This window comes from Gigantopelta aegis, chromosome 8, assembly GCF_016097555.1.
Source record: "Gigantopelta aegis isolate Gae_Host chromosome 8, Gae_host_genome, whole genome shotgun sequence".
NCBI lineage: Eukaryota > Metazoa > Mollusca > Gastropoda > Neomphalida > Peltospiridae > Gigantopelta > Gigantopelta aegis.
In genome coordinates this window covers 6,298,556-6,311,860 of record NC_054706.1, presented here as the reverse complement: position 1 = coordinate 6,311,860, position 13,305 = coordinate 6,298,556, and the positions used below count along the sequence as shown (strand labels likewise).

At 39.3% G+C, this 13,305-nt stretch overlaps 1 pseudogene; it reads right to left on the bottom strand.

Moving 5' to 3' along the window:
* Positions 1-981: 981 nt before the first annotated feature.
* The window catches only part of LOC121378248, a 50,042-nt pseudogene continuing 37,718 nt past the window's right edge, over positions 982-13,305 (bottom strand).

Here is a 13,305-nt window from a genome sequence, read left to right as displayed (position 1 = left end):
AGTTTACTTTTAATATCTATTTGACTTTTACATATATTTTAAATATTAATAAGCTGTTTTATATTACACAATTTCAAACATTTTACTTGATATAAGCATATTTATGAGAAACTCATATATATTACGTACATTGTAAATACTTACATATTTAGCGCGCGCGCACACAGACACGTACACACAGACACACACACACACACACACAACACACACACACACGCACACAGACAGAAAGACAGACGCACACACACATCCATACACGTACACATATACATGCACACAATCACATACATGTGCACACACACACATACAGAAAGACAGACACACACATACAGTCATATACACAGGTACACACAGAAACAGACAGACAGACAGACAGACACACATACACACACACACAGTCAGGTACACAGAGAGACACAACCATACACAGACGTGAACACATACACAGAAATTCGTATGCACACACGATACATACACAAAAACACACACGCACACACATATATATATACACACATACACGCACACAGTCAAACGCATGTACACAGGTACACACACACATACATACACACACGCAAACACACACACAATGCACACACACACACATACACACACACACACACACACACACACAATGCACACAGTCAGCCAGGCAGCCAGCCAGGCAGCCAGCCAGCCAAACATACACACACACATACACACACACACATACACACACACATACACACACACACATACACACATACATACATACATACATACACACACACATATACACACACATACACAAACATACATATACACACACATACACACACACACACACACATACGCATGCACATGCACACATACCCACACAGAGACACAGACACATACACATACACACATACATACATACATACACACAGTCACACACATACACACACAGACACACACGCAAACACAGACATACACACACATAGACACCACACATATACACACAAACACACACAGACACATACACACAGACACACGCACATACACACACCACGTACAAAAAAACACACACACAGACACATACACACGCGGACACACACATACACGTACACAGACACACAGAACGATAATCAATGTGACTGAACAGATCACGTGACCAGTGCTGTTGTATCCAATCAACAATTCAGTAGTTTCTAAAAGGTTACAGCGTAATATTAATATATAACACTGTCATATTATGTCAACACGTTATCACTGACACAGATGTCCGGCGTTTGGGGTATAACGCAGTACAGTTCCAGAAAGTTCCACAATATCCACTGACATAATTAAATCAAACAAATGCCAACTACACATGCACCAGAGCAAATAGATGGAACGTCGACACACACTCTCCTCTCTGTATACCAGCTCCCCAAACCGCCCTTAGGTCTCACTACACAAATGTCATCTGGGATTGAAACCCATGTTAAATTGTTCAACTTCAAATGAAGATTGCCAATAGAACGGGTTCTCGTTGGCACTAACAACATACACCATTGCGAACATACATTATATAAGCATTTATATTCCCTCCAAAATTGAGAACATTTCCGTCTCAGTTTGTTTTGCTATATGTGCGCTCCTGGCTGTAGTACTGGTTCGAACAGGTGGTTCATCAACCGATTCACCCCGACTGTCTCTTGTGCTATACACTCATGTCCCAAAAGGTCAATGCACAATATTACAAACTAACATGGACAAAATACAGCCAGAAAGCTTACCATTAAACATACATATTGTTTTAATTCTTCACCATCTCATAGAAGTGAATATGTGAACCATAACCTGTGTCACAATGAGGAACGTTTGTGGTGATGAATGAACTCTCACCGGAAGTGAACTGTGTAGTGAGACCTTGAACCTCGTATAACATGACTGTACCTCCTACCCCGCCACGGATATAACACACTGTGTTTCAGCAAACCAGTCAGTACTATTATTCTCAGTTAACTCCTCTTTCCACCCAGCCCCTACTCCACAGGTGATCATTTGTGGAATGGCCCAGATATATCAGTATGTAATATCTACACAGACTGAGTTGTACAGAGCCGTAACCTACAGTTTACTAAATGATCATGTTTACTATCTTTATTATTAGCAGTTTACTAAGTGATCATGTTTACTATCTTTATTATTAGAAGTTTACTAAGTGATCATGTTTACTATCTTTATTATTAGTAGTTTACTAAGTGACCATGTTTACTATTTTTATTATTAGTAGTTTACTAAGTGACCATGTTTACTATTTTTATTATTAGTAGTTTACTAAGTGACCATGTTTACTATCTTTACTATTAGTAGTTAACTTGAAGTGATCATGTTTTACTCTTTATTTTGTTCATTCTTCGACATTTAAATATGTTGTGCTCTTCCCGTTGAAGAATACGTACGAACATGACCTTTAAAAGCACACTATTCTAATAGTATAACTGAAAGTCACGTTACAACGATTCGCCTTCCGTTAATGTGGAGTGCTGTATAAATACGTGTATTTATAATTATATAATGTAATACTCGCATTAACATGTGGTGTTACGATTAGCTTGTAGTTAGCGCATGCGTGTTGGGGTGTCGTTAAACATCCATTCTTTAGTTTACCTATGAATATTTATATAGTTCTGTAATAATGGTATCAGTTTTTGACACGTTTTGTTATGATTTCACATACAACTGTTTCACGTCACGTCTGTATAAAACTTTACTATTAGTTGGTGAAACGTTCAAAGTACAAAATAGTAGTAAAATATTATTGGGCGACATTGAAATGACCTTGAATTATCTGTTTGTACGCACACCCGCGGTTTGATAATAAACGTGGTATGGAAGTCAGTGATCATTTGATTAATTTTACACTTTATCATGTCAAAAGTGATTGGCCGTGTATGTGTGTGTGTGTTTCTGAGTGTGTGTGCGGTGTGTGTATGTGTGTATGGTGTCTGTGTGCGTGTGTCTGTGTGCATGTGTGTGCGTGTCTGTGTGTGTGTGTGTGCGTGTCTGTGTCTGTGTGTGTGTCTGTGTATGTATGTATATGTGTGTGTGTGTGTTCTGATTTAATAAGAAACGTTTAATATGTTCACATTGTAAAGCTACAGGTTTACCAGGGGAAGTAACTACGGCTGGACTAACGTAGACAGTAACGTCGCTAGTGCTCTGTTTACTGAGAGCTTGGTGCCTGATGACACGTTCACTTGAACATCGAAATGTTTATAACTGTACACCCCAAACACGGGCATCAACGGCCGTGACACGTCGACGTCTTTGACCGAGTGAACCAGTGTGGTGTCGCCAACGTTGACCACGTGGAGTGTGCGGCTGACGTTGTCCAACAACAAGCCGAGCGTGACATCGAGTGTTGAGTTCTGTTTAAAACTCGTCACAGGGATGTCACATTGAAACACTCCACGAGACCACACACGTAAACACAAACTGTTGTGATCTTCACCGCTGCACACACTGACACACCAGGCGTGTTTGTTATCAGCAATCTGTATCTCTTCATCATAGTGCCCCTCCTGACACACACCAACTTGTGCTGCTACTTTATCCAGTACCCTTGTTTGCAGCACTGCACATCTGACGTGAGTCTCTCAGTAAAAACAGCTCTGTGTTGAGATACACGAGCTGGCTGTAACTCCCTTTAAACACTTCAGTCGGGAGGGTGAATCTACACCTGGTGCAGGTGACCGCTTGTTGACCAGGTGTCCAGACTGTTCGATGTTACACACCTCCCGGTTTTTATTATCTGTGTCCAAGTCCACAGCCGGCACTGCGTGAGAGAAATAATAAAACAAATAAATTATTACACAGTGTACAAACTATATAATCGTGTTTCTGTTTGTCATATACGATTTATAAAATCCCTGGAGTGAAAAACCGAAAACTTATTAGCATTATGACCTTGTATAGTAAGGCATCATACACATTAAAAACTTGCATTTTATAGGTAAAAAGAACAAAAAACAACAACTATTTTTTATATAACTTACAAGTTTGAAGAACCTCAAGCAAAAAATAATATAATTAAATGCTATTCTTGTATGTTTGGCATCGAATACATTTACAGTATTGTTTTGTGTAAATTTCATTGATGTCCACGGGCGTAGCAACGTGCCAAAAAGTGTGTGTGTGTGTGTGTGTGTGTGTGTGTGTGTGTGTGTGTGTGTGTGTGTGCATACACAAATACACGGACATATATATATATATATATATATATATATATATATATATATATATATATATATATATATAGATATAGATATAGATATCGCTTCTTACGCCAGTGTGTCGCGTTTAAGTACAAAAATTCATTGAAAAGTATGTTACTGGCGAGTAGCTAACTGCTGATGTCACATACACACTCCTCGTCTTCAAATGAACAACAGACACGGTCCTGATTCAGTTTACAAATAACATCTAACACGTATACGTGATTAACTTGTATTAGATTTCAATTAAATATTTATATCAACCGATATTTAATACATGAAAATACTAGTCGGTTTATTAATAATTTGTAAAATTTTAAAATACGAAAATTAAATTATTTTTATATAAACTTCGTCAAATTACCTCTAAACACTTGTGAGTTTGAACAAAGGCTACTTGAAATAGATTGCAGCACTGCACATCTGACGTGAGTTCCCCAGAAAGAACAGCACTGTGTTGGGATACACGAGCTGGATGTAACAACCCTGAAACACTTCAGTCGGGAGGGTGAGTCTACACATGGTGCAGGTGACCGCTTGTTGACCAGGTGTCTAGACTGTTCGATGTTACACCACTGCCGGTTTTTAGTATCTGTGTCCATGTCCACAACCGGCACTGTGTGAGAGACATAATACAACAAATAAATTATTACACAGTGTACAAAATATATAATATAAAGTACTATCAAAATTATACCCATCGTGTTTCTATTTGTCATATATGATTTATAAAAATCCCTGGAGTGAAAAACCGAAAATGAAGCACGCTCATACACACACACACACACACACATATATATATACATGTATATTAGTCCATGAGCCAGACCATGTATATATATATATATATATATATATATATATATGTATATATGTATATATATGTATATATATATATGTATATATATATATGTGTATATATATATACATATATATATGTATATATATGTATATATATATATGTATATATATATATATATATATATATATATATATATATATATATATATATGTGTATATATATATATATATGTATATATATATGTATATGTATATGTATATGTATATGTATATGTATATATATATGTATGTATATGTATGTATATGTATGTATCTGTATGTATCTATATGTATGTATATGTATGTATATGTATGTATATGTATGTATATGTATGTATATGTATGTATATGTATGTATATGTATGTACATATATGTACATATATGTACATATATGTACATACATGTAGATACATGTAGATACATGTAGATACATGTATATACATGTATATACATGTATATATATGAGCCAGACCCCAGAATTTCATGGATTGGTACCACCTGGGGTGGCAAATTTTCACCATGTTTTCATATATACCCATAGATGAAAAAAAACTTTGAAGCCAAACTTGGAACGGTAGCTTAGTGCTAGTAATCACCTCTTAAAGATGGAGGACTGGGCTCGATCCGGAACCCGAAATTATGGGGTAGGGATAATATAAATTGCGATATCGTTTGAACTAATGGTCCAATTGCTATAAATAACCACTGAAAATGTTGGAAATTTTATGTTCTACATAACTATATCTATTATTTGCCAATATGCTAATTAAGTAGGTCACTAGAGGTCAAAAGGTCAAAAAATTTGACCATTGCTTAAAATCTGGCCATCCGTCCAAAATATCACCACAGTTACCCTACCAATGGGAATTTCTCACCCAAAATGGGCTCAAATAGAAGATAATAAGTGTCCAAGTCCATTTTATGCCTAAAAGTGTGGATTTTATTTGTATCTGAGCTATGGTACACAACGGAATCTGACACATGTTTGAAAACGGCCATTTTTAGCCCGAAAAACATCCAAAATGAATGATGTCAATATGGTGATATTTAAGTAGCATTTGTTTTGCAGGAATTCATTTTTACTAGTAAAGACTATGCAATATTTCTTTCAAGGTTACATTTTGGTAAGTTTACAAGGTCAGTAGAGGTCATTTGAAGGTCAAACAGCCCTTAAGTCTCATCAAAGCTGGTTTTTCCTTCTGATTACTCTCTTTTTTGGGACTTTCTTTGTAACCACATACCAGAGTCCATTATTATTCAATAAATTGTTTTCACTTTCAGGCAATAATGGAGGGCGCTGGAGATCTAGACCAAGTACCCTTACCGCCACGGAAGTTGACCCGTTCCTCCTGCATCTTCGAGTGTGAGGATACAGACCTCGAGCTGAAAGATGCTGGGTTGAGGGACCTTTGCATTGAATCAGGTGTCATTGCTGAGGGGTCAGTAGAAAAGTTACTTTTGGGAAAACAATACAACCGTGCGGTTAGGTTCCACAAATTGTTGTATGAAGCTCTGCAGTGTCTTGCCTGGAAAAGGTTCGTAGAATTTCAGGGCGAAGATGAAAGCTCAGACTTACAAAGTTTAGTCAACACATTTTCCCTAGACATATGCCAGGAGACCTTCACAGAGACCCTTAGCAGTCCAGTATTCGTATCACTGGCTGAGCGTTTTGAAGCATACAAAGATAATCTGCGCCAGCATGGAGGGGCTCTAGCATCATTTTGGATGTCATCGTGGACGTCATGTTGAACATGCTCCGAGCTTCAAGAGAAGGCAATTGGGATCTCCATCTCTCGGCCATCCATGACATGATACCATGGTGCTTTGCTTACGACAAGCATAATTATGCCCGCTACCTGAGTACATACTACACCGAGATGACAAACCTCTCCCCAGAGCACCCAGATGCCCTGCAGCACCTCAGGAATGGTGGGTTCTCCGTTCAAACTGGACCTGACAATCCATTCGGAAGAATTCCTGTTGATCAAACCATTGAGGAGACCGTAAACAAGGACACCCAGACTCCAGGAGGGACGAAAGGTTTCAGCCTCAAGCCAAGTGCAGTATATAGATACTACCTCACTGCAGAGTACAGGAGTTCATATCTGGGTTTACTGAGGAGTGCACTGGGGAGTGAGAGATCATTCTGCCACCCTGATCTCACCGCACCACGGATGAGGAAGGATGAAAGGGATGTATCAGTGTTAGTTGATATGCTGGATGGAAATTGGACTAATCCATTTGGTGTCCCCTCTGAGCTCATCAGCCTCTCCACAGGAATGGTCGCCCCTGACAGCACCACCAAAGACCTTTTAGGGGCCAAGGACAAGGGCATTGCGGCATTTAAAGACTTCTGTGATGAAAGGCTTGGCGTCAGTGCCACCAAGGGTTTCTTCGATCCACTGAAGAAACAGAGGCTGAAGACTTTCAGCGATATCAAAATGAAAAGGTCTTTCAAAACACAGGGACGGAGCATCATCTTGAAGGCTGACAGGAACCTGTTTGCAAAAATGACCCTCATTGGACAGAACAGGAAGCTGGACATGAAGAATATGCTGTCCTATCGTCTTGGTCCTATACCTTGGGCTTTAGCGAACCCTGAAGGCACTTTACGGAAGACCAATAAGGCACAGCTCTCCAAACGTCTGAGAAAGGATCTTTCACCAGCAGATACCATCCCTTCTAACTCAGCTTGCATCATTGATGGAATGGCCCTTGTACAGAAAATGAAGGCAAACACCACTAACGCCTCTTTTGGAGAAGCCTCCAAAACCATCTTGTCTGCAGTCCTGAGGGAGGGGAGAATCAACCACCGAATTGATGTTGTCTTCGACGTCTACAAGGAGAACTCCATTAAAAATGCCGAGCGGGTAAAAAGAGGGTCTGAGAGCGCCATAACATTTGGTAAGATTGCATCCGGCCATAGGTTGAAGCAATGGAAGAGTTTTCTACAGGGTGGAAACAACAAGACCCAACTGATTGATTTTCTAGTTGAGGAATGGAGCAACGACCAAAGTCTACGTGAAAGGCTGGACAGGAAAGAGCTCTTCCTCACACATGGAGACCAGTGCACAAGAGTTACAAAGGACTCTGTATCTGATGTTCACGATCTACAGAGCAGCCAGGAGGAGGCAGACACCCGGCTACCCCTACATGCCGAGCATTGTGGCAGGTCTGGTCTGGCAGCTGCTGTCATCGTGTCACCGGACACTGATGTCTTCATCTTGGCAATGGCGTTCACATCAAAGTTAAAATGCCCAGTATACTTCAAATTGGGATCCAAGACACGCACTGAATATATAGAGGTTAAGAAAGCTGCGGATGCCCTTGGTCTTGAAAAATGTGCCTGCCTCCTGGGTCTCCATTCATTCACGGGTTGCGACACTGTGAGTAGCTTTGCTGGCCAGGGCAAAGTTTCAGCTCTTCGGCTTCTAAGCCACGAGGAACACGTGACCACCCTGCAGTCATTAGGCAAATCATGGGACCTATCGATTGAATCAATTCAGCAACTAGAGGCACTGACTTGTTCTCTCTACAGCGCCAGGTCAGCCATCAACAGCGTCAATGAGTTGCGTTTCAAAATCTTTTGTGTGAAGAAAGGCGAGGCCGAGTCTTGGCAACTCCCTCCCTGCGCATCTTCCTTGCTGAATCACTGTAAGAGGGCCAACTACCAATGTGCAATCTGGAAGAGAAGTTTAGACAGGAATCCAGATTTTCCGTCTCCGGTTGGCCATGGATGGAGGGTAGATGACAGACAGTTGGTGATTGACTGGGGTGATGCACCACCTGCCCATGAGGCTGTCATGGAGTTGATCGCCTGCAACTGTCCAAGGCAGTGCTTGGAGGAGAGCTGTTCCTGCCTCCAGAACAGGATGAAGTGCACATACCTATGCAAATTTCAGACTTGTAGCAACATGCAAGAGGAGGAGGAGGTGGAGGAACATGGCAAGGTTGAATTTGAAGGTTCATCCGATGATGACGACATCAGTGACTCTGACGAAGATTGAGATGCAACTCAGACATGGATACTGGGGCCCCTTTAATGGACACACTATGGTATTGTTGGATGATGTGATGTTTGGTAGTGCAAGGGGTCAACTCTGATGAAACAATTAATAAATGTATTTGTTAGTTATTGATCTCTCTAGGGGAGATATATGTAGTTGATGACCTTGACCTCGACTACAGGTGACCTTTAAATGCCCTAACAGCCCTAAACTAAATAAGAGCACATTTTCACATGATATTTGACATTTGTATTGAAAATGTTGTTTGAACGATTTGTTATTAACACCAACAAATTGGCATCTTCCATTTTTGCATGTTTTTCAGGCTAAAAATAGCCGTTTTCAAAGTTGTGTCAGATTCCGTTATGTACCATAGCTCAGATACAAATAAAATCCACACTTTTAGGCATACAATGGACTTGGACACTTATTATCTTCTATTTGAGCCCATTTTGGGTGAGAAATTCCCATTGGTAGGGTAACTGTGGTGATATTTTGGACGGATGGCCAGATTTTAAGCAGGGGTCAAATTTTGTGACCGTTTGACCTCTAGTGACCTACTTAATCAGCATATTGGCAAATAATAGATATAGTTATGTAGAACATAAAATTTCCAACATTTTCAGTGGTTACTTATAGCAATTGGACCATTAGTTCAAACGATATCGCAATTTATATTATCCCTACCCAATAATTTCGGGTTCCGGATCGAACCCAGTCCTCCACTTTTAAGAGGTGATTACTAGCACTAAGCTACTGTTCCAAGTTTGGCTTCAAAGTTTTTTTTCATCTATGGGTATTTGCCTTTCAAGAAAACACAGTGAGATTTTGCCACCCCAGGTGGTACCAATATCTGGTCTGGCTCATGGACTAATATACATGTATATATATGTATATATTTAGAGAATAACTAACGAGCTACGAGGAATTATGAATTATCTGTCCCGAGTGAATGAATGTTTTACAACATTCATTCACGAGGGACAGATAATTCGTAACTCCTCGTAGCGAGTTGGTTATTCTCTTTATTACCCATTGTCAATTTTAACTGATTTTTAATGTAAAAATTCCTCTGCAGTCTACAACAAAGCCATCAGCCATTACGTCATATAATCTTACGCACATTACATGACGTAATGTAAGTGACGTCATAGCATAACGGCGTTCTTTTTACAGCCAAATGTTTGCAGTACAAAATAATACGACTGTATTTGCATTTGAAAAATAATTTTTATATATTACTAAAGCCGCTGCTTATGAAAATATACCATTTCATGTTTACGAAACAAGTGAGTCCATTTGTTTTTGTAAATCTTTGTATATCGTATAAAGTATGTGTAATCTGACTCATGAATGGAAACATTATATGAATGAAAGTGAAGTTCCGGCCATGACAAGCAACCAACCAAACATCGTGATTTTTAAGCCAGCCAATCAGTGGCTGTAGAAGCAATCTGCACACTGTGCAGAGATCGAACAAATATTACCTCGTATATTTGAGCCCATATGGGTAATAAATATATGTATATACATATATATATATATATATATATATATATATATATATGTATATATATACATATATATATGTACACGTATATATATATATATATATATATATATATTATATCGCTTACTACACCAGTGTCTCGCGTCAAAGTACAAAGATTCTTTGAAAAGTATGTTATTGGCGAGTAGCCAACTGCTGACGTCACGTACACACTCCTCGTCTTCAAATGAACAGATTCCTACTCGAGACAGCGAATAATGCGGTTGTGTTCAGCGAACGTCGAGGTATATGGGCACGTTAAACTACTTATGTATCTATCAAATGAATAATGTGTTGAGTGCGTCGTTAAATAAACCGTTTCCTTTTCAAATGAACCACAAACACAGTCGTGATTCAGTTTTCAAATAACAGCTAACAAGTGTAAGTGATTAACTTGTATTCGATTTCAATTAAATATTTATATCAACCGATATTTAATACATGAAAATACTAGTTGGTTTATTAATAAGTTGTAAAATTTTAAAATAAGAAAATTAAATTATTTTTATATAAACTGCGTCAAATTGCCTCCAATCACTTGTGAGTTTGAACAAAGGCTACCTGAAATATATTGCATTTCACAGCATTATAATAACCTGTCAGGGCGGGATTTAGCTTAGTCGGTTGAGGCATCTTAATAAAAGTTTTAATATTTGCAGTTAATATGAATGCGTTTGTGTATATATGACGGTGCACGAACGGAAGTGTACACTAAATGATTAGCTGTGGTTTACTGTAGCGGTAACTGCATTAATAAAGATTATTATATGAGCTATGAGACCCCTCGGAGCATTTTGTTTAAAGAGGGGTGGGCTAATAATCAGGGTCGTTGTTTAGCATGACACGATATGTGTAGGGGGATCCGGGGGCATGCTCCCTTGAGGAAATGTTTAACACTGGATGGCTTTATATGCCTTTTCTTGGCATCTGAATCGCAAAATTAGCCATTTTTAAAAAATAATATAAAACCTATTTTAAGCATTATTTTGCATAGTATTATAACACAAGAATGTGTCCCCCCCCCCCTCCCCCGCTTCCCCCCTCCCCTCTGGAATCTTGAAAGAAGAAATACCCATTTTCAGACAGTGATCACTACCAATTTTGGAGTTTTATCGGTCGGTGTGGGATCGATCCCCTTCGGTGAGCCCATTGGGCTATTTCTCGTTCCAGCCAGTGCACCACGACTGGTATATAAAAGGCCGTGGTATGTACTACCCTGTCTGTTGGATGGTGCATATAAAAGATCTTCTGCTGCTAATCGAAAAGAGTAGCCCATCAAGTGGCGACAGCGGGTTTCCTCTCTCATTATCTGTGTGGTCCTTAACCATATGTTTGACGCCATATAACCGTAAATAAAATGTGTTGAGTGCGTCGTTAAATAAAAAAATTTAAAAGCGCTATTCTAGGGACGGATCTGTTTAGGTAGGACTGATATAGCCTACAACCCCCCCCCCCACCCCCCCCCCCCCCCGATAAAAAGGGGCACATAAAAACGACACAAAGTAGCACTTGAAAATTATAACTTTAAATGGCACTATTCTAGGGACGGCTTTGTCTAGGTAGAGCAGTTATACATAACAAAAAACTATAAAAAGGGGCATATATAAATTATAACTTTTAATTGGAACTATTCTAGGGACGGCTCTGTCTAGGTAGGGCAGTTATACAAATTATAGCTGTAAAGGGCACTATTCTAGAGACAGCTGTCTAGGTAGGGCAGATATACATAAAAATTACAAAGCCTATTGTTCATTAGAAATTTTGAAAATCTATACAATTTCAAAGCAAAAACTATTAGGCTATCATTATTGCAACTTTGATCACTCAACTTTAAGGCGCTCATAACTCGCGTTAGACAATGTAGTGAACCCCATTGAGACTCAGTAACACATACACACACACACACACACACACACACACACACACACACACACACACACCTACACACGCTTGCGAATACACGCACAACTTAATATAACTTCATGCAGCTAAAATGCTTACGTGCAAAACAATTTTTATACAAATAAAAAGGACACTTGAAACATTTGGATCCGCCTCTGCAATCAACTGATTGTTTTTCTCTCGTTCCAACCAGTGCACCACAACTGATCAAAGGCCGTGGTATGTGCTTTCCCTTGCTGCATTAGGAAATATGTAGCGGCTTTCCTCTAATGACTACGTGGGGGGGGGGGGGGGCGTAGCCCAGTGGTAAAGCATTCGCTTGATGCGCGGTCGGTCTGGGATTGATCCCCGTCGGTGGGCTATTTTTCGCTCCAGCCTTTGCACCACGACTGTTATATCAAAGGCCGTGATATGTGTTATCTTGCCTGTGGGATGGTGCATACAAAAGATCCCATTCTGCTAATCAAAAAGAGTAGCCCATGAAGTGGTGACAGCGGGTTTCTTCTCTCAATATCTGTGTGGTCGTTAACCATATGTCCGACGCCATATAACCATAAATAAAATGTATTGAGTGCGTCGTTAAATAAATCATTTCCTTCCTTCTGTTGACTACGTGTCAGAATTACCAAATGTTTGACGTCCAATAACCGATGACTAATCAATCCATGTGCTCTAGTGGTATTGTTAAGCACAAATAACTTTAATTTTAACTTTATAATAACTTGTCAGTTGTTATCAAATCTACCACATACGTTACTCCCATCGATAAAGCAGCACGGTATCTTT